A 20,385-nucleotide genomic window follows, 5' to 3' on the forward strand; every position below is an offset into this window, starting at 1 on the left:
AAGCAATGTTAATAACAAAATGCTGTGACATGTTTGTGGCCAAATGAAAATAAAAGATAGTATTGCATAAATATTCATAAGACAAGATGGTATATTAAAATGTATGTTTATATACCTGAGTTTGAAAAAGTAAATTTCACAGATGGGCGATAACAATATAGTCATCCTTCTTATTACCCAAAAATTTCACTGTGAAAATAAGTTGAGATTATTTCACCCAAGAAAGAATATAAAGCTTCACCAGAGTTCATACCCAGCTGTTGATATGTAGGACACAATGAAGCTGTCTTGATGTATATATCAGTGTTGTGAATTACATTCATAATGTTGTGCTACCGTAACTGTCATCCATTACCAAAACATGTCCATCATTCCAAATCGGAACTCGGTACATTTTAAGCCTTAGCTGCCCATTCACTATCTGCACCCTGTCCCCTGGTAGCCTATATTCTATATTCTGATTCTATGAGTTTGTTCATTCTAATTATTAAAAAACTGTGAGAACATATAAAAAAAAAAAATGAAGCTGTCTTATTTTCCAAATGCCTGCCCTACTGTGTCCTGATACCCAGTTTGGCATTCTCAGATCTTCGATTCACAGGAGGACACTAGTTAAGGGCTACAGTGCAGTTTTCAGTACTTCAATATGTTTTATGGAAATCACACACATGCCTTAAGGATGTTGCACCAGTCAACAAAAACTCCAATCCAATTTGATTTGGCTTACATGTTGTCATTTTAGGGTCATAGTTCTGGCATGTTCTGGCTGGTAGCCAGGGAGAGTGCAGACATTCTATTGGGTACTGAGTTGTATGTTACTGTTTAAAAATGGAAATAGGTTGGTTATTTATTATTTAGTAAATGTTGTACTATAGACACTCTTAATATGGAATTGATGGAGTGGGGACTAATAAAAGGGTTCTTTGGTGGTGAAAATTGTGGGAACCACAATTCCTTTATAATGAGCCCAAGTCATGCAAAACTATTCCTTCTGCATCCCAGAAAGCAGGGTTCCTGTAGCCTTGAGAGAATTGGGCAAAAACTACTTTTCTTTTAATGGGAATAGAGGCAGAATTAGTGAGTGACTGCCAAATTCTCTCTTCGGTGCTTTCTCTTACCTTATTTTTCCTTCTTCTCAAAAGAGGCATCTCCAATATCTGTTTTTCTCCCATATGGGAGAAGCTTGGTACTCTCAAGTTTCTGTCCAGAAATCTTTTTGGCCTGATTACAGGATGTTCTTCCACTCTTAACATCAAATCTTTCAAAGTAAATTGTTAAATCACTAAGAAGAAAGCTTATGTATTAGAGAATCATGCATAAAATACAGGATTACCCTATACCACCCTTTTATTAACACCTTGCATTCTTGCATTGGTGTGGTGTATTGGTTTCAACTGATGAAAGCACAGTTTTGTAATTGCACTATTAATTACAGTCCATGGTTTAACTTAGGGTTCATGGCTTGTGTTGTGCAATTCCATGGATTTACAGCCTATGTAGGTTTGCTCAAATATTGTGAAAAGCTTTGGGGTGAGATAGGCTCTCTCCATCTACCACAGACCTCATCATTCTCCCCAGTATAATGATTAAGAACATAGATTCCAGGCCCGACGATGCAGATTCAAAGCCCAGTTCTGTTGCTACTAACTGTATGACTTGAGCAGCTATTTAACTCAGCTGTTCTTTATATGTAAAATAAGGATAATAGAATTGTTATGAAGGTTCTTATATTTGGTGAAGCATTTAGAAAAGTGTCTGCCACATAGTAAATACTATTTAAAAATTACTAGATAGAAACATTTAAATATACGTTTTGCCTACTTCACTATTATGCCATCTGCCTGTCCTTTAGAGGCATTTAAGTTTGAGATTCCTGTCTAAAATAATCTCTTAAGGTCTAGACTACTTCTAGGATTCTCAAGTTTCTCATTCAAAGAGGTCTTAAAAAGTCCTTGCCTGTAAAGAACTTTGATTGTCTAGAATTATTGTAATCTAAATCTTTGTTTAATAGTAATTAACATTCCATTAATACTGATGTTTCTTAAAGTTTGTGTGAGTTGTGGCCACTTAAGAGTTTGAAATAACTTCAACATATTTAAGCCTTCAGAGTTTAAATAGAACCTTTCTATCCTCTTTCAAGGAAATGTCACAGAATATAACAAATCCTTTGATCGCTTTTCTCTAAAAAGAGCAGGAGACTTTATGGCTATCATAGAGTATAGAGAATCTCTGCACTACCAATACATGTAAGCAAAGTTTATTTCTATTATAATTTTCTGAAGCATCACTATGAAGTATTTTAATTACTAAATGAGCTACTGGATTGCTGTTAGGATCTCAAAAATAGTAACCATCAAGATAATTTCTCATATCAATTCTTAAAGCAGGTGGCTTTGTGATATATTCATATAATAATTATACCTTTCAACTATATAGAATGTTTTAGAATTTGATGTGTTTGTTATGTTTCAATAAAAATTAAAAGATTTGTCTCATAAATTACTTAAATATATAAATAGTAGACTATAATGAGTTGATACTGCATCATTATTTGGAAGAAAATATTGCTTATTCTATTTCTTAAAGCATTGATTCAACTACTTTATACATTTAAGAATTGCCAAGTGGATCCATTTCGTATCTGGCACTGCTTTCAAACACACCCATGAGTCCACAAAAAGGAAATAAATGCTAACCAAGGAGCAAGCTAAACTCATTTTTTTCCCTTTTCTGATGGACAATTTATGGATAAAAACAGTTGAAATATTGCTCAGTATTAAACTATGTATGGGGTTAGATCAATAGTGAAATCCAGGGTTTCTCCAGTTGTCAGTTTTTCCTTAACAGATATAACTGCATTTAGTGAAACACCAGTAGCCAGTAATAGGTTCACATGGTCTCAAATACTGAGGACAATTCCAATGCTAGATACCAAGTAAAAGATTATTTTTAAAAACTTCAAATATCTAGAGTAATGTTGGCAGCATCTGCTTTTGGCCAACATGGAGTAAAAGGGAATAGATTTACCCCTTTCCTTGAAACAATTTAAAAAATGACAAAATATATGAAACATGGTTTTCAGACATTGGGCATTGGAGAGCCCAGGACAGTGATCTCTGAGCAATGGGAAGCAAACAAGACGAGCTCTGTGTTTGCCTGGAGGGAGTTCCCAGGCTTCCACACAGGGAGGGGGAAATCAGGGGGAGCTCAGCAGTCTCCCTGAGTGGAGGAGACAGCATTTGGGAGTCTGAGGAAGGATAGGAAGCTAGTGTTCACAGGGAAGAGTAGCAGAGAGGAGAGAACTGCACAGAGAGAGCTCTAGAAATCCTCAGTTGCTCCCCTGACTATTGCTCAGTGCATGCATATGAGGAAACTATATGAAGCTGTGAAAGAACTGCATGAAAGGACTAGAGGAAACAATCCCTGGAGCTCTGGGAGAGAATCTGTGCTCTCAGTAGACAAAGTGGACAAATCAAACAAAGCTTAAAATCAAGCCTCAAAAGAATCAAACTGTTCCCAAGTAACATAACTGCATCCAGAACAAAGCTATAGAATATCACAAGAAAATACATTTGTATTCATCCAGCACCCAACAAGGTAAAATTCACAATGTCTGCTCTCCAGTCATAAAATACAAGGCAAGCAAAGGAACAGGAGTATTACAAAGAAGAGGGAAAAATATCAATCAATAGAAACAGAACTAGAAATGAAAAAAAAATTTAAAATAGTAGACAAGGACATTAAAAGAGTAATTACAACTATAGTCCATAAGTTCAAGAAGGTAAAAGCAAAATTGAGCATGTCAAATAGCAACTTGGAAGATATTTCTAAAAGAATGCAATCAAGCATGTAGAGATGAAAATTAAACCATCTAAGATGGAAAATATACTGTGTGGGATTAAGTGCCAATTAGGCACCTCAGGAGATAAAAGAATAGTGAACTTGAAGACACAGTATTAAATAACTATCTAAAATGAAACAGAGAGAAAAAAGACTGAAAAAATATGAGCATGACATCAGTAAGCTGTGGGACAACTCCAAGCAGCTAAATATCTGCATAATTGGAGTCCATAAGGATGGTAGGAGATTGAATTATATTTTAAGAAATAATGTCCAAAAATTTCCAAATTTCATGAAACTTGTAAAGCCATGCACCCACAAATCTTAACAAACCTCAAGCACAATGAAAATGAAGCACATCAAAGCACATCATATTCAATTAGTTTAAAACCAGTGTTTTGGGATTTGGGATGGACACAGGACACCTGTTCTGATCCAAAGATGTTAGGAGCTGCTTTTGTCCCAGCTCATTTTACTTATTAAATAAACATGTATGAAGTGCCAGTGTGTGTTAGAACCAAGAGTTAGCTCTCGCTGGTCTTTAGGATTTTGTATCTATTTATCGATGTGTACTGAAGAAATTCATTGAGTTCAAAATCTTAATCACCCACTCATTCACTCCTTTCAGGCACTAGTTTTATAAGCATATATCAAATGCTTGCCATACACCAGGACTTGTGCCTATAGTTTATGGGTACAAAGGTGAATTAGACAATCCTTGCTCTCAAGGAATTTATCTTTTACTGTGATAGACAACACACAATTAACTGTGATAATATCAGAATATTATACTAGTTATGGAAAAAAATGCTATGAGGAGAAAATGGTATGATTCATTTTGCTTGTGGGATTAAAGGAAGATTTTACAGAGGAGGTAGTATTTAAGCTGAGTTATGAAGAGTTCCAGCCAGATTCCAAAATCCAGCAGCTTAAAAACAACCATTTTATTATGCTCATAGATCAGGACTTCAGACAGCACACTGTAGGAGTGGGTTCTCTCTGCTGTCTGGCTCCTCAGCTGGGAAGATCTGGGGGCAGGAATCATCTAGATGTGTCTTCACTCACATGACTGGGTGCTAATGATGTCTGTCAGACTGGAGCAGCACATTTGGCTTCTCCATGTTGCCTGGGTTTCCATACAGCGTGATGGCTTTGGGTCAGTCAGACTTCTTACATGGCAATTCAGGGCTCTAAAATATCTAGTGAACAAGGTGGAAGCTGCATTGCCTTTTTTTTTTTAATGACAAAAAGTTCCTTTTATTTTTCTTCTCCTTAATTACAAAGAATAAAATTTCAAACCTTCAGCAGGGGTTTAGCAATGCACATACTCTATCCAAGAATGAGCATATACCTCTGTTCCCTACAAATATTTTTGCAGAAAATTTTACCATATTGTAGCCTCACTCTAATTCAGATTCTCAAGGGATAGGAGAATTGAGTCCTTTGGAATGCCCACCCCTGCCCTCCCTTTTTTTTAACTTTTATTTTGAAATAAATTCAAACTTACAGTAACAGTTGCAAAAATAATACAAACCCCATACACAGAACTCCAGCATACCCCAACCCGCCTCCACCGATACCCCAATCTACCAACTTTAATATTTTGTCATTTACTATTTCTTCCTCCCTATCATCCATCATCTATTGCTGTCTTCTGAACATATGAGAGCAAGTTGCACACATCCTTAAACAAATAATATATTTCACATATTCATTTCCTATGAACAAGAATATTCATTTATGTAGTCACATTAAGCGTAGTTAAGAAGTTCAAGAAATTTAACATTGATGTAAAGCTTACATTCCATATTTCATTTTTTTCTTATGTCCCAATTGTGTCCTTTTGAGCCTTTTCTCCTATATTCTTAGATCTCATCCAGGATCATCTATGGCATTTAATTGTCACTATCTGTTTAGACTGTCTTTTTCTTCAGTTGTGGAAACATATATACAGCATAAATCTTCCCATTTTAACCCCTCCCAAGCATTTCATTTAGTGGGATTAATCACATTCACAATGTTGCAATGCCATCACCTTCCCACCATCCATTACTAGAAATTTCCCTTCACCCCAAACAGAAACCCTACACTCATTTCTTAACTCCCCATTGCCCCTTCCCCCACTTCTCATAACCCATACTCCACTTTTCATCTCTATGGTCATATTCTCTGATGCTTTCTTTGTGTTTACCATGGGGCTTAAATTTCATATCTTAAGTCTATAACAATCTTGTTTTCTTTGATACCAACTTAACTTCAATAGGACACATAAGCTATGTTCCTATACTCCTCCATTCCCCCCTCTTTATGTAGTTCTTGTCAAAAATTACACATTTTACATTGAGTCCAAAACCACTGATTTATCATTACACTTCATGTATTTTAGATCCTGTAGGAAGTAAATAGTGGAGTTACAAATCAAAAATACAGTAGTATTGGTATTTATATTTACCATGTGACCTTTACTGGAAATCTTTATTTCTTCGTGTGGTTTCAGTCAATTGTTTAGTGTCCCTTCCTTTCAGCCTGCTCAATTCCCTTTAGCATTTCTTATAGGACTGATCTACTGGTAATAAAGTCCCTCAGCTTTTGATTATCCGGGAATGTTTTCATCTCCCCCTCATTTTTAACCTCCAGGTGTGTGTGAATTTTCTAAGTCTCTGATGATTATTGACTTCTATTTCTATTCCATTGTGTTCAGAGAATGTGTTTTGAATAATTTCAATTTTTTTAAAATTTATTGAGGCTTGTTTTGTGTCCTAGCCTATGGTCTATTCTGGAGAAAGTTCTGTGATCACTAGAGAAGAATGTGTGTCCTGGAGATTTGGGATGTAATGTTCTATATATGTCTGTTAAATTTCTCTCTCTCTCTCTCTCCTTTCTTTGTTTCTCTGTCAGTAGGGCTCCCTCTAGTATCTGAAGTAGGGCAGGTCTTTTATTAGCAAAATCCCTCAGCATTTGTTTGCCTGTGAAAAATTTAAACTCTCCCTCAAATTTGAAGGAGAGCTTTGCTGGATAAAGTATTCTTGGTTGGAAATTTTTCTCTCTCAGAATTTTAAATATGTCATGCCACTGCCTTCTCGCCTCCATGGTGGCCGCTGAGTAGTCACTTAGTCTTATGTTGTTTCTTTTGTATGTGGTGAATTGCTTTTCTCCTGCTGCTTTCAGAACTTGCTCCTTCTCTTCAGTATTTGAGAGTCTGATCAGAATATGTCTTGGATTGGGTTTATTTGGATTTATTCTGTTTGGGGCTTGCTGGGCATTTATGCTTTGTGTATTTATATTGTGTAGAAGGTTTGGGAAGTTTTCCCCAACAATTTCTTTGAATGCTCTTTCTAGACCTTTACCCTTCTCTTCCCCTTCTGGAACACCAATGAGTCTTAAATTAGGACGTTTTATTTTATCTGTCATATCCCTGGGATCCATTTTGGTTTTTTCAGTTTTTTCCCCATTCTTTCTTTAGTTCTTTCATTTTCCATTCTGTGGTTCTCGAGGTTGCTGAGTCATTCTTCATCTTCCTCTAGTCTTGTACTATGAGTATCCAGAATCTTTTTAATTTGGTCAACAGTTTCTTTTATTTCCATAAGATCATCTATTTTTTTATTTACTCTTGCAATTTCTTCTTTATACTCTTCCAGGGTCCTTTATATCCTGTGCCATGCTCTTCTTCATGTCCTTTATATCCTGTGCCATGCTCTTGTTGTTTGTCTTTAGTTCTTTGATTAATTGCTCCAAGTACTATGTCTCCTCTGATCTTTTGATTTGGGTATTTGGGTTTGGGTTATCCATATCGTCTGTTTTTTTCATATGCTTAAAAATTTTCTGTTGTTTTGGGGCTCTTGGCATTTGCTTTACTTGGTAGGGTTCTTTTAGGATATGAAGGATTATTCAGACACCAATTTCTAAGTCATATCTACAGCTTGGTGACGTACACTTTAATTAACCAGCAGGTGGCATCTGCAAGTCACCTATCTCCCTCAAGTCAGTTCTCCACAACTTTGTCTTTGAGGTGTGTGGGGGTCTGATTCTTGTGGGGTCTGATTGGTGCACCAAGTTTGGGTGTGTTGTTGGTGCTGTCCGCCCTGAGTGTGGGGCATGTGTCTGAGTGGTTAGGGAGGCAGGGCAGCTTTAATAATCAAACCTCGCAGGTGTTCCTGGAGATTTAAGGCTGTTGCAAGAATCTAAACCTTCATTTCAGTCTGGCGACAGATTGTCTCTGCCACTGACCCAAAAGTCCTTGGTATTGGTGTAGGGTCCTGGGTTTTTCAGGTGGGTTCCTCTTCCCAGCCATGCCCTTCTAGGGCCTTTGCTGAGGGAAGGCTGTGCTACATCACAAGTACACACCATCCCTCAAGGGAAGCCCTGGGCTGCCAGGCCATGCAGGGGTGTTCCCAGCCTGCTGTAAAGATGGCTGAATGGGGCTTGTTAATTTCCCCCTTTTCACACAGCTCCGCCTTCCCAGCTCTGGAACAATTAGCTGTGGGTGCACGAGAGGCTATTGTCCATGCCCGATATTGTGGCATGTGCACGGTGTTGCCGGAAACACTTCCCGTCACACTGGGTCCCTTGGTGCAGCTCTGGGCTGTGGCTCTGGAGCCAGGCAGGAGCATTCCCTGCCTGCCGAGAAGATGGCTGCAAGGGGCATGAGTTTTTTCCCCTTTTGGCTCTCCTCTGCCCTCCTCGCTCTGAGACAACTAGCAGTGGGTGTATGAAAGGCTATCTTCCTCGCCAGATATTGAGGCATTCACACAGCTCTTTCCTGCTGCACTTCACTGTGTGATTCTCGCTGCCATATCTGCAGCTGTTTTGGGTTTTTTTTTAAAAAAGAACTAGTCCACCTCCAAATGCTAACCCATGGTTTCCCCACACTGCAGTGTGGCTGCTGGACATTCAGCCAACTTACTCACTCATTTCAGAATGCAGGCTCCCGGTTTCACCAAATGCACGGTCCCTGTGGATTTAGCAGACCTTGTCCAGCTGGTGCATTGCTGGAACTGGTGTTCTGGGTCACTTTCTGGCCTCTATCTAGTATTTTTCACAGAGAGATTTTTTTGCCCTATCTGTCCTAGCCGCCATCTTAGTTTTTCCCCCCTGCATTGAGTTTTATGGTCTATCTCAGAAGTCCACTGCTTTCTGTTGGTCACCAGCACGTCACAAGCCCACCTAGATTCAAGGGGAAGAGAATTAGACTCTACTTCTGCAAGGGGTGAGGTTCAGGTCAGCGGAATGTGGCAAGGTTCTGGAAAAGACTGTGGGATGATGTTTCGGTTTGCTAAAGCTGCCAGAATGCGGTATACCAGAATGGGGTGGTATTAACAATGGGAAATAATTAACTTATAAACTTATAGTTCTAAGGCCATGAAAATGTCCAAATTAAGGCAACAGGATAATACCTTCTCTGAAGAAAGGCTGTCAGCATCTGGGACCCCTCTGTCACATGGGAAGGCACATGGCCAGCATCTACTGGTCCTTCCCTTCCAGGTTTCATTTATTTCAGCTTCTGGCTTCAGTGGCCTCCTCTTTGAGCTTCTGTGGAGTTTTTCTCTCTCTGTACGTCTCTTGGTTTCATCTCTCTTATCCTCTCATAAAGGACTCCTGACCCATCTTGAATGGGGTGGGTCACATCTCAATTGAAATAACCTAACCAAAAGGTCCCACATACAATAGATCTGCACCCACAGGAATGGATTAAAAGAACATAGCCTTTTGGGGGATACATAACAGCTTCAAACCAACACAGATGGTAATATTGTTGCAAGAGTGTTTGAAAAATATAATCTGCCACATGAAACATTATTATTAATTATCTGGGAACCAAGTGGAAATGCCTAATTGTCTATAGTATGATTTAGGAAAGGAAATAAGGCTCTGTGGCTGGTGCATGATAAGAATTTTCGCACAATAATACTGGCCACAAATTAGGAGCAAATTTTGAAGGGCCTTAAATTTTCATACTGAGGAGATTACACTTTAACTTTAGCCAGTGAGGAGCCCTTATAGGTGACTTGTTTTTTTAAAACAAAAAACAAAACAAAACAGCAGAGTGACACATGTCAATCTGTGATCTGGAAAGAGGGGATGAATGTATGGGGTGGGCAGGTTAAGAGACAGCTGTAATAGTGCCAGTAGAAAATAAGAAGGCTTGTACTATGCAATGACAATGTAAATGAAAAGAGGAAATAGATAGGAGATGTATTTTGGAGGTGGAATTATGACTGATTGGCCAATGCTAGTGAGGGAGAAGGGGGCATCTAGGATGACTATGAAATAAATAAGAATGTCTAAGAGACAGCAGAACTTGGCTGCTTTGCCTGAAGTGGATTCCTCCAGATCTGTGAGCATTTATAGATCAAGGCTTACCATGGATTCCACAGCCAGGCAATCCTAACTAGGCCTGTTAATCTCATCATGGGAGATAGTAGTCACCTACTGATATTCTGATGTATGCTGTTGACAGTTCTGAAGGCATCATAGAGTAGAGGTCAGGGATAAGTGCAATGGTAGGAGCAGATCTCCAAAGTAGATATGACACAAAAATAGTGTTGCCTTGAAGTCCTTACCTAAATGTATGCATATGGTTTCTAAATTTTCTGAGGAGTAAAGAACAAATTCATGCAGTTTAATTTTTCTTTCCAGTAGGAAAAGTGAAGTCAGAATACTGTTTTCTTTTTTTAATGACTGGTTCTTCTTTGTCCTGTTAGATTTTTAAAGAGATTCAAACTTCCTCCTACCAACTCCTGAGACATTATCAATTAACCACACACAGCCCATCGAACACAGCACAGCTGTAATTAAACTAAATTACTATGCAGTAGCTTTCATTACACAATGACACAGTTTTTGTTAGGACCATAGAGAGAGTTTAATTACATGTCTAGACACCCCCTGAATTCAGAGCAGCAGTATTATCTTTGCTTCTTTAAAAGAGAATTTGAGCTTTCGGTGACTGCATTTTTTTTTTTAAAGAAGACCAAATGGTAAGCTAAGTTTATTCTTTCTCCTTACAGTTTTTTAATTCCGTATTCTGCCTTAATGCGTATGTGATTTGGGAACTATTTATACACCTATGGATGTAAATGTTTCCTAAGGAAAATGTACAAATTTTCTCTTTGTTATATTTGTTAGACACTTCACTTATACCTCCAAACTCCTTTCTTTCTCTAATACAACTTAATATGTGCTTTTAGTGCGTAAAGCACATACTTTAGACTAAATCAGTCATCTTTTATAAGATTTTCAGTGTCCTTGTTGTTGTGAAGAAGCTCATCTCTTTGCCTGAGGGTGGAATGATTTTTCCATCCCTCCTAATCCTGCCACATCGGCTTCTCTGGACGGCGAGGAGAGTTCACCCTCTCTCTGACGTAAAACTCAGGGTCCCCAGACTCCACTTGACCAGAGTATGCAGCAGCTCCCCTTGTCTTTCTTTTGCTCCAACATGATCTCACTTTTTTCCATCACAAAACTGGCTTGCTGCTTTTTTCTGTGTAACTGCTTATCATTTTTGGACCTTTTTCCCAATCTAGGCATTACTCCCTGAATACTGCCTCCATTTGATTGAACAAACCATTTGGCTGGACAGCCTCCAGCCTTCATATCTCATCTTTTCTGAAACTTGGCCAAATGCATTAGAAATGAGAGCATGAAATAAACACAGGCTTATCTTCTCTAAACATTCTCAACATCCTCTTGGATAAGTTGCCTCACAAAATTCACTTCCTCCAATCTTATGTACAAAAAAGTGTTTGTGATTAATTTGCTGAATACTTGTATGTAACTTCAGTTTTCCTTATAGATTTGTGTTTTGTCAGCATGAGACTTGTCAGTTTAAATCAGGACACATAGCTTTTTTCCACTAATGTTTTGCATAATGCCTAATTTAAAATTATAATCATTCACTTAATAATGATTGCTATTGAAAGCAATGATAGGTGTTTTATTTACATTTTAACTTACTGAATGCTTTAGGTTTTGAGTCGAATCCAGGGAAAGTTGCAGAGCTACAATGGTGTTTTCCCCCAATGCCATATAGACCATTCTTAGAAATATGTACCTGATAGAGTTTTATAATGTGTACATATACAAATAGACAAGAAAATAAATTCCTAACTCTTCACCTGTTGGAAGTAGCCACGTGACTTCACTCATGCCATGATCAGGAACAAGAACAGGATCCTGACTGCTCTTTGTGATCTCTTCTGTCATCAACTTCTCTACACCCTGACACCCCAGGTTTCCTTTCCCAGTGGGTATTCATATTTATCCTTTCTGCTATCATCCTGCTTCCTTTCTTGTGACATTGCTACCCCAGAAAGCATTAGCCAGCAAAACTTTGCTTTATCCAGACACTTCTAGGCCACCCATGAACCTCAGCTACTGGGTCAGCAGCAGGCCCAGCTGGGTTAAGCTTGCCACTGATGTCTAACAGGGAGACTCCTTTTATGAATGGAGTCACTTTGCTTGCCTGCTGACCACTAATGTGTTATTATAGTCTTTACCCACTTGAGTTTAAAGTCACCGAGCGGTATCAATTCCATTTTATTACACAGGCAAGCACCATTTATGAATGTTTCAGACACGAAGTGTTTGGAAGAGAAAACTAATAGATGAATTTTCAGCAGCCTTCCTCTAAACTCCCCTGGGGCAGATGCTGTGTTGGATATTTAGGTCAACTTCAAAGGATGTGAAGACATTAATTTAATCATAACTATCAACTTAATGCTAGAACAGAAGAATAAAAACTAATGATGTAATTATTCAAAATGTTATTTTCACCCCAGATTACAGTAAAAAGGTTCTTATTGATTTAGGCTTTTCTCAGAGTGACAACTTAAATCTCATTTGTCTAACTAATACTCAGTGAGCACCTTGGAGATAACTAAGTACTGTTATTCAACAGGTATATTATGTGTTTAGTAAATACACAAATGCTAAGATGCTTACTTTGGCTAAATTTGTGAGAGTGATGTTGCTATGGAAATAAATTGCCACAAAGTAAGCACAAGATTTTCTATGTGACAATTTTAACTTCTGTTACAAATTAATAATGGGAAGTGAATAAAAGGCAGAGTGCCAACATTCTCTGAGTACCTACAAGTTAATGACTGACTAAAAAGTACAATAATACACATGTCTTCAAGAAAACTGAGTTTTTCATATGTAAATTAATTCAAAAATATTTAGTACCAACAACTGGGTAGGGAACTAGATATCTGGGGAACTGGGTAAAAATTATCCTTGTCTTCATGGCATTTTCAGTCAAGTGAGGGAGACATCTTGAACATAAAGTCTGCAGAGCAGTACACATGCCATAAAGGAAAACGGGAGGCATGAATGGGAGGAAATGAGTGGGCACATATGTTAATTTGGAAGGTCAGTCTCCCGGAGGAAGTGGCATTATAGTTGATACCTAATGAGGAGGGCGCCTGGCCAGGTGAAGAAGACAGTAAAAGCATTTCAGACAGAGGGAGAAGCTGGACAAGGACACTTCAAGACTCATCCCTGGTAAGCTTTGGACCCTATCATGCCCTCCTGCTCCTCAAGCATTGCCCTTTCACTCCTGCCTTCTCCACCTCTCTCTCTCTCTGTTCCCTCTTTCTTCCCTTTCATCATAAAAAAGTGCTCTAAACTAGGTGCTACTGTTGTCAAAAAGAAACAAGAAGAAGAACACTACCTCCATCCTTTCTCTGACCATCGTATTCCCTTTCTATTTCCTATTCTAGTCCACCAGTCTTCTTAAACTGTGTTTTCACTCATCTAATTGCATCTTCCATCTGCTGTAATCCATTTCTGTCCTCACCAAACCCAACACACACTTTTGAACCTCATTTCCCTTGGCCTCGTTGGCATCTAACCACTTAATTGGTCCCTTCTTGGGACTCTCATTTCCAGAGGCTCTTGTGATGCCAGCTGCCTGGTTTGTCTCACTTCTCTGTTCTCTCCTGTGTCCTCCCCAGGCTCCTTGTCTTTCACTTTCTCAGGGTCCTCTGCTTCTCCTGTGATTCCAGAGAGAGCTCATCCAAAGCCAGAAATTGTAGTACCGCTTATTCTAAAGTGCCCTGTATCTCTATCACCAGCTCTCAACTTCTCTCCAGCTCTGGGTTCCATACAGCTTTCTACTTTACATTCCTTCTGGATGTCTCACAGGTGTCTCAAAACACAACATTTCCAAGCTAAAGTCATTATTTAACCTAAATCTGCTCCTTCTGTACCTTTATTTCCAAACCCAACAAGTGACACCATGCAATTGACCAAGCCAGAAACCTGAGATTATCCTAGTCCTCCATCTCCCTCACCTGACACATGCGTAGGTTCTCCCTCCTCAGTGGCTCATGTATTCCCTCTGCCTCATCCTACTTCCTGCTCTTGCCACACACAATTTTTCCCTCTTACATACTCTTATAACTAGATTGCCAGTTTCCCAGCCTCCTGTCTTGCTCCATCTGGTCCATGCTCCACCTGTCATGGGAGTGATTTTGCAAGGTACAGATCTAATCCCATCATTCCCCTGCTTAAAACCATCAGCACCATTCCAAGCTATTGGCATGAAGGAAAACAGCAAAATCTTATCTGACTTTATCTCATCTGAGCAGGACTCACAAACTCTGCAGGGGCCAAGAGTTACCCTTCCACAAATGAAGGAAGTTGGAATGGTAGGAATTAAAGGGCGGCTTCAGGAAGTGGTAGGTTCTGTGTCTGAACCTGGAGAGAGCATGACCTCCTAAGCAGTGACAGCTGCTCAGATGCAGCCAGTTGTTACCAGCTGGGAACACAGGCACTGTGTTGTTAGATCATCTGATTTTTTTCAAGGCAAGACAGAAATCCAGACTTTTTATTTAAAATATTCCAGAATTTAAACGTTGGCAACTAAGTTGCAAACCGTTCGACCTTGTTCAGGCCAAACAAAATACTCTGTAGCCCGTAATTCTTGCTTTGGAATTTAAAGGAGGCTTTGGTACTCAGGAGATCCTCAATAAGCATTTATTAAGTCCATAAATAAATAAAAGATTTTTTTTCTGACTCTGCTTCTAAAATTAGATGCTTCCTGAGATTGTGCTCCTCGCCTTCCCTTTTGCTGTAAGTTCTCCTTGAGCACATTCGTTTACTCCCTAGCCTTCAACCACTTTCTTTAGGAGACCAAGTACAAACCAGAGAGTGCATGTGTGCAAAAAAAAATGTGTAGAGGGATTATGATTCATTTTTATTTTTGCTTATATAAAATTTAACTATCAAAATCATATACTACTTATATAATAATTTTTTAAAGTAAGTTTATTTAAGTGCAAGTTTACATATATTTGCTTATGCTGAATACCATGGTTCTGCTATAAATGATGTACTCTGAGTGTGATGGGTATAGGATACATTTAGTTGGTAACTATGTCTAGTCTCATATTAGCAAACTACATCATTACATTGCTAGCATTTAAAAATGTAAAGACCATTCCATGAAAAGTATCCTGAAAGGGTCTTCTAGTTAAAAACTATTTCTTAAACTCCAGGGCCATTTATCCAACTGCCTATGCCTCATTTTCATTTGGATGGCTCACAGGCACCGGAACCTCAGTATGTCCAAAACTGATCTCTTAACCTCTCAGCCCCATTCTTCCAGTTTTTCCACCTCATGGCTGTATGTTAGTCAGCTAAAGTGTTCAGTTTAGAAGCTGATACTATCCTCTCTCTCTACCCCTTTCCAATGCACAACAAAGTTCCATCAATTCTAATTCTAAAATGTCTCTAAACTCACCCTGACTCTCTCTCTGTTCCCGCCGTGATCTCACTGGATCAGCAGAGCAGTCCGTCAACTGCTCTCCTTATTTCTAATGGGGCCCCCTTCAATCCAGTCCCCAAACAGCAGCAAAAGGAACCGGGTCGTTTCTTCTCCTTGGGAAGACCCTTCAGTGGTTTCCCATTGCCGTTAACTAATAGCCACACTCTGCCTTGGCCTTCAAAGCCTGGGGCAATCTGGCTCCTCCGTCCCCCACAAACTCACATTTTGCCTCTTTCCTCCTCTCTTGCTTTGTTCTACCCAAACTGACTTTCTCTCATTCCTCTAAAGTCCTAAAGTGGAGGCAGGGAAGATCTGGGGAGAACAGCCCATGAACAAAACATAAGGCTTTGAAATCTATTTATCACTTACTTGTTAACACTATTTATCAATAGTAATTCTTTGTTTTGCACTTGAAACAACTATGGTAGGAATGTTTCAAATCCTAAATGCCATAAATTTTCTTCCTTTTCTAACTAAAAAACATTCTTATCTGTAACACCTCTATAGCAAATTCAGTAGATGATTCACTTAGACCTATTTCAAGGCTGAAAAATAAAGGCTCATATATGACACATTCTCTCTATTTTTTATTTATATTGCATCTTCTTGTGCAAATTTAATGGAAAATTCATATAAAATAAAGCTATTGAAGTGGGAAAAGGAAATAAAAAGCAGAGAGATTATGGGAGAAATAAATATACCCAAAATAGGCTACTTATTGTAATTGAAAGCTCTTTTTCACTGGGCTTTTTGGCAGCCAAAACAAAAGGGGAAAATGTGATAAATTATAAAGCAAGTATTTTCTGATCAAAGGATATTATAGCTTCAGCAAAGAGGAAGTTTTCCAAGAATCTCAAAGGTTTTTTAAATGTAAATTATTTTGGAAGAGACATGGATCAACAACGATAAGATCCTAATAGTAGCTACTGTTTATGCAGAGGAATATCTGCTACATGCCTCATTTCTAATTCTCAGTACAACCTGCAAAGTGGGCATCACAGATGAGAAAACATCTGTTTCAGATTTAGAGGTTAGAGAAATTGCTTAAGGTCACACATATATTTGGGACATTATGCCCCAAAGCAACTCTCATGAAGTTGTTCTTTAATAATTGCTTCAAAAACAGTGCCAATAAAACTTGAATGTGCTTATTTCCTGTATCGACCCTTGATCAAAACTGAGGGCAAAGTGTTCACACAGAACTCAGCAAAGATAGGTCCTTGGCACAGAAACATTACATTTATTAAAAGAATTTTTGCTTCCTGTCTTGACTATTCTGCAGATGTAATTGTACTCATCAGCTTATGCCATTTTTTTTAAGATCATACACTTTAAAAAAATTTAACCCAGATTATACAATTCTCGTTCCAAAGCTGTTATACCTCTATCTTCCTCTTCAAACCCCAGCGTATATCAACATACGCTATCTTCTTCCTCACAGGGATATGACAGGTTCTCTTTGGGTAGCATCCAAAGCTGAATGTGGGCCTCTGTTTTTCTCTCATTTCTCTCCCCACTTTCATTGCCTTCCCTCTCCTTCATTATTCTCCCCTCTGCCACTTCATTTTTATTTTCCTCTCACTCCTTCCTTAGTCAACCAACTGATATTTATTGAATGTCTGTACGTGGGTCATATAATGCACAAGCTTTTGGGCTCTACTGGCAAAAACAGTGTGAATCTCAGCTTTGCCGTGTTTCCTTGTGATGTTGTGTGAGTCCCTCAGACACTTTGTCCCTCTGTTTTCTCATCTGCAAAACAAGCATTTGATGACTTACCTCACGGAGCTGTTGTGAAGATTAAATGAGTTAATAGGTATAGGTGTTTAAAATAGTGCTAGCCTCTAATTATTATTCTTGTTATTTTTGTGTGTGTGCTAATGAAGGTGTCAGGGATTGATTTGGGTGATGAATGTACAACTATGTAATGGTACTGTGAACAATCGAAAGTACAATTTGTTTTGTATGACTGCGTGGTATGTGAATATATCTCAATAAAATGATGATTAAAAAAATAAAAATAAAATAAAATAGTGCTAGTAATATAGCAAGTGCTTAGGACATGTGAGGAGTTATGTAAGTATGATTAGTATCTGCTGGAATGAGTCAGCTAGACTTGAAAAGACATGCACAAAAGCAAATTTTTCATTTTGGTTGCCTGTCCTGGCAAATTCACTCTACGAATCCCTTCTTTTGCTCCATGAATAAAATTTTAGGCCATTCCTATAGATTTTGCAGTCACTCTTACATAAGGAAGAGACCAAACTGTTAGGCTGTCATCCAATTTTAAAGTTCCTTCCTCCCCCAACTTGGACAGGTAACTGATAAGTTAGGTTTAGGGGATGATTATGATCACTGAATCATTATATAGATATTTCTTTTTACTTTCTGGTATATTAGAGTAGACAGAGGGAAATACCTGAAATTTCTGAACTGTAATGCAGCTGCCTTGATCACTGATAATGATTGTGTAGCCTTTATCTTGTGCTTGTGATTATAAAAACCTTGTGATTGCCCCTCACAAGTATCCATTTTATCTGGGTTTTCAACTTTAGAGTCTTATGATTACTAAAGACAGCCCTTAATGTTTATTAATGAAAGGCTTTGGGTCTGCCCAGAAGTAACTCACCCCAATTCCAAAGTTATCTTGATAACTGAAGCTGGATCTAACCAAAATGAGCCCTCCTGACATGTGCAGTAGCTTAGACTTTAACCAATAAGTGACCTATACCTCATTATAATACTAAAAATCATGCCCATCATCATATCAAGGCTGCCATTTTCTTATATACGCTCTGCGACTAAGCATGTAATCAGTCTGTGCATGACCAATAATTAGATCAACTCTAACCTCATCATCTTGAGCCATTATGCTAAATTACCCTAAAACCTGCCCATCTTCTGATACTGTAAAACTATCAGAGTTACTGCAGTTTGGGGAGACAGATTTTTAGGCTGATAGGCTGTCTGATCTCCCGCTTTGTGCCTAGCAATAAATTCTTCCTCTCTTTGAAATCCCGGTGTCTCAGGAGTTGGTCATTTGAACACATCAGGCAGAGAACCCACTGTTTTTGATTGGTATCAGAACTATAGTTTATAAATATAGGGGTAGAGAGGTGATCCCTGTTAATTCTTCTCTCCTTATTGCTCTCTTCTGACCAGCTCGATGCTGTTTGTGTTCCTTCCATGGTTGGGATATGAGGGCAATGGGGGCCAAGTGAGGAGATGAAGAATTAGGAAAGGCCTGAACGAACTGGTATAGTTGTAGTCTGGCATTGGTGTTCTCTGGGTCTGCCAAAGGCCTATTGTTCTATCCCTAATGGAACATGTTTATGGTTATGGTTGTGGTTTCTACAGAGACCAGAAAGTATAGAGAGCAGTTCTTTCCCACACTTCCTCTACTGCCCATGATCAACCTCTTGTGCTGTTTCCCAAGAGGCTGGAGTTGGCATCACCCAGCAGAAACACTCCTGGATAGGGGCCTCTTCACAGAGACCCAAGCCTGAATCCCTCATGCAGAGTTCACATTGCAAAATCCCACCAGAAAATGTGCCTTTGTCAGCTACCATTGCAGGCAGCTGCATCTCAGTGATGCCCTCTCTCCTCACCCAGCTGTTCAACCAGCTTCTCATCTTTTGATTTTCCTGAGCGAGCTAGGTGTCATTCCCTGGGTCATCCAATATCTAAGTGACACATGCAGTTGTGATCTTGAAACCATCTTCTCTCCCCTTACCTGACCTGAGTAGAAAGAAGGAAAGACTTCCCCACCTCCCCCATGTTGCAGGAGAGGAGAAAGACCACCTCACCCTGGCAACTTTTCTTATCCCAAGAGAAAAATGGGCAAAGGATATGAAAAGGCCATTCATAGAAGAGGAAAACTGATAGATCAGTAAGCATATGGATAGAAGCGTGACTATTCTGGGTAACAGAGAAAGACAAATTAAACTAAACTTAAGAAACAATCTTTACACACCAGCTCAGCAAAAGTTAAAAGTATAGATTTGGTAATGATATTGAAAAAATAGATGCACATACACTTGCTGTGAGTAGAAGTGTGACTGCAACAGATGTATTTCTGAGTATCTATCCTAGAAAAACACCAGAAGAAATGGCAAAATATGAAAATGCAAGAATGTTTATTACTGTGTTATTTTAAAAAAATTGAAAGCAACTTAAATGACCATCAAAAAGGGAAAAGCAAAATAAATTATGATACATCCAACAAAATGGATGCAAGAATTATATAGAATAATCCAAAGTGATATGTGGGAAAGGTTTCGAAGACATTGTTAAGTGGGAAAAAAGCATAAAGAAAAATTCATATTAATCATACATTTATGTAAGAAAATGGAGAAAACCAGAGATACCTCTCTATGTTCATGTATTCATGTTTGTAAATGCATAGGGAAAAAATTCAAATCATTTCACAGTGGTAAGTGATTGTCTTTCTTTGGAAAAGAGTCTGGGATTGGGACTGGAAGTGGGTCAGGTAGGACTTTGTAATTTACAGTGAAAATATATTAAATGTACAATTAAACATAACTTCACAAAATTTAAAATACAATAAAATTAGTGGGGTTGTTAGAGGTGATCTTTAAGATTCATCTCAAATATAATCCTCTATATCTATAGTGATAGTTGGATTTACTAATTCTCAGAAAAACTTGTAACAGTGGAGCATTCATCATCTTCAGGCAATATCTATCATATAAGAAAAGTCTTGCTAAATAACTACTCACATCTAAATGTCTTTTCAAACAATAATTATGGAGTCTTAGCCT

At 38.5% G+C, this 20,385-nt stretch overlaps 1 protein-coding gene across 3 annotated transcripts in view; it reads left to right on the top strand.

The window, feature by feature from the left end:
- CAMK4 (calcium/calmodulin dependent protein kinase IV) overlaps nt 1-20,385 on the top strand; it is a 306,043-nt gene that overhangs the window by 222,849 nt on the left and 62,809 nt on the right. Inside the window, exon 1 of one of the 3 annotated variants that reach the window (XM_037800835.1) lies at nt 13,299-13,341. The exons of the other annotated variants lie outside the window; for them this stretch is intronic. The gene's annotated coding sequence lies outside the window, so the exon portion shown is untranslated. Of the gene's footprint in view, nt 1-13,298; nt 13,342-20,385 lie in introns of those variants that run through there. 3 annotated transcript variants of the gene reach the window in all.

Source organism: Choloepus didactylus, chromosome 13 (genome assembly GCF_015220235.1).
Source record: "Choloepus didactylus isolate mChoDid1 chromosome 13, mChoDid1.pri, whole genome shotgun sequence".
In the NCBI taxonomy this organism is placed as follows: domain Eukaryota; kingdom Metazoa; phylum Chordata; class Mammalia; order Pilosa; family Megalonychidae; genus Choloepus; species Choloepus didactylus.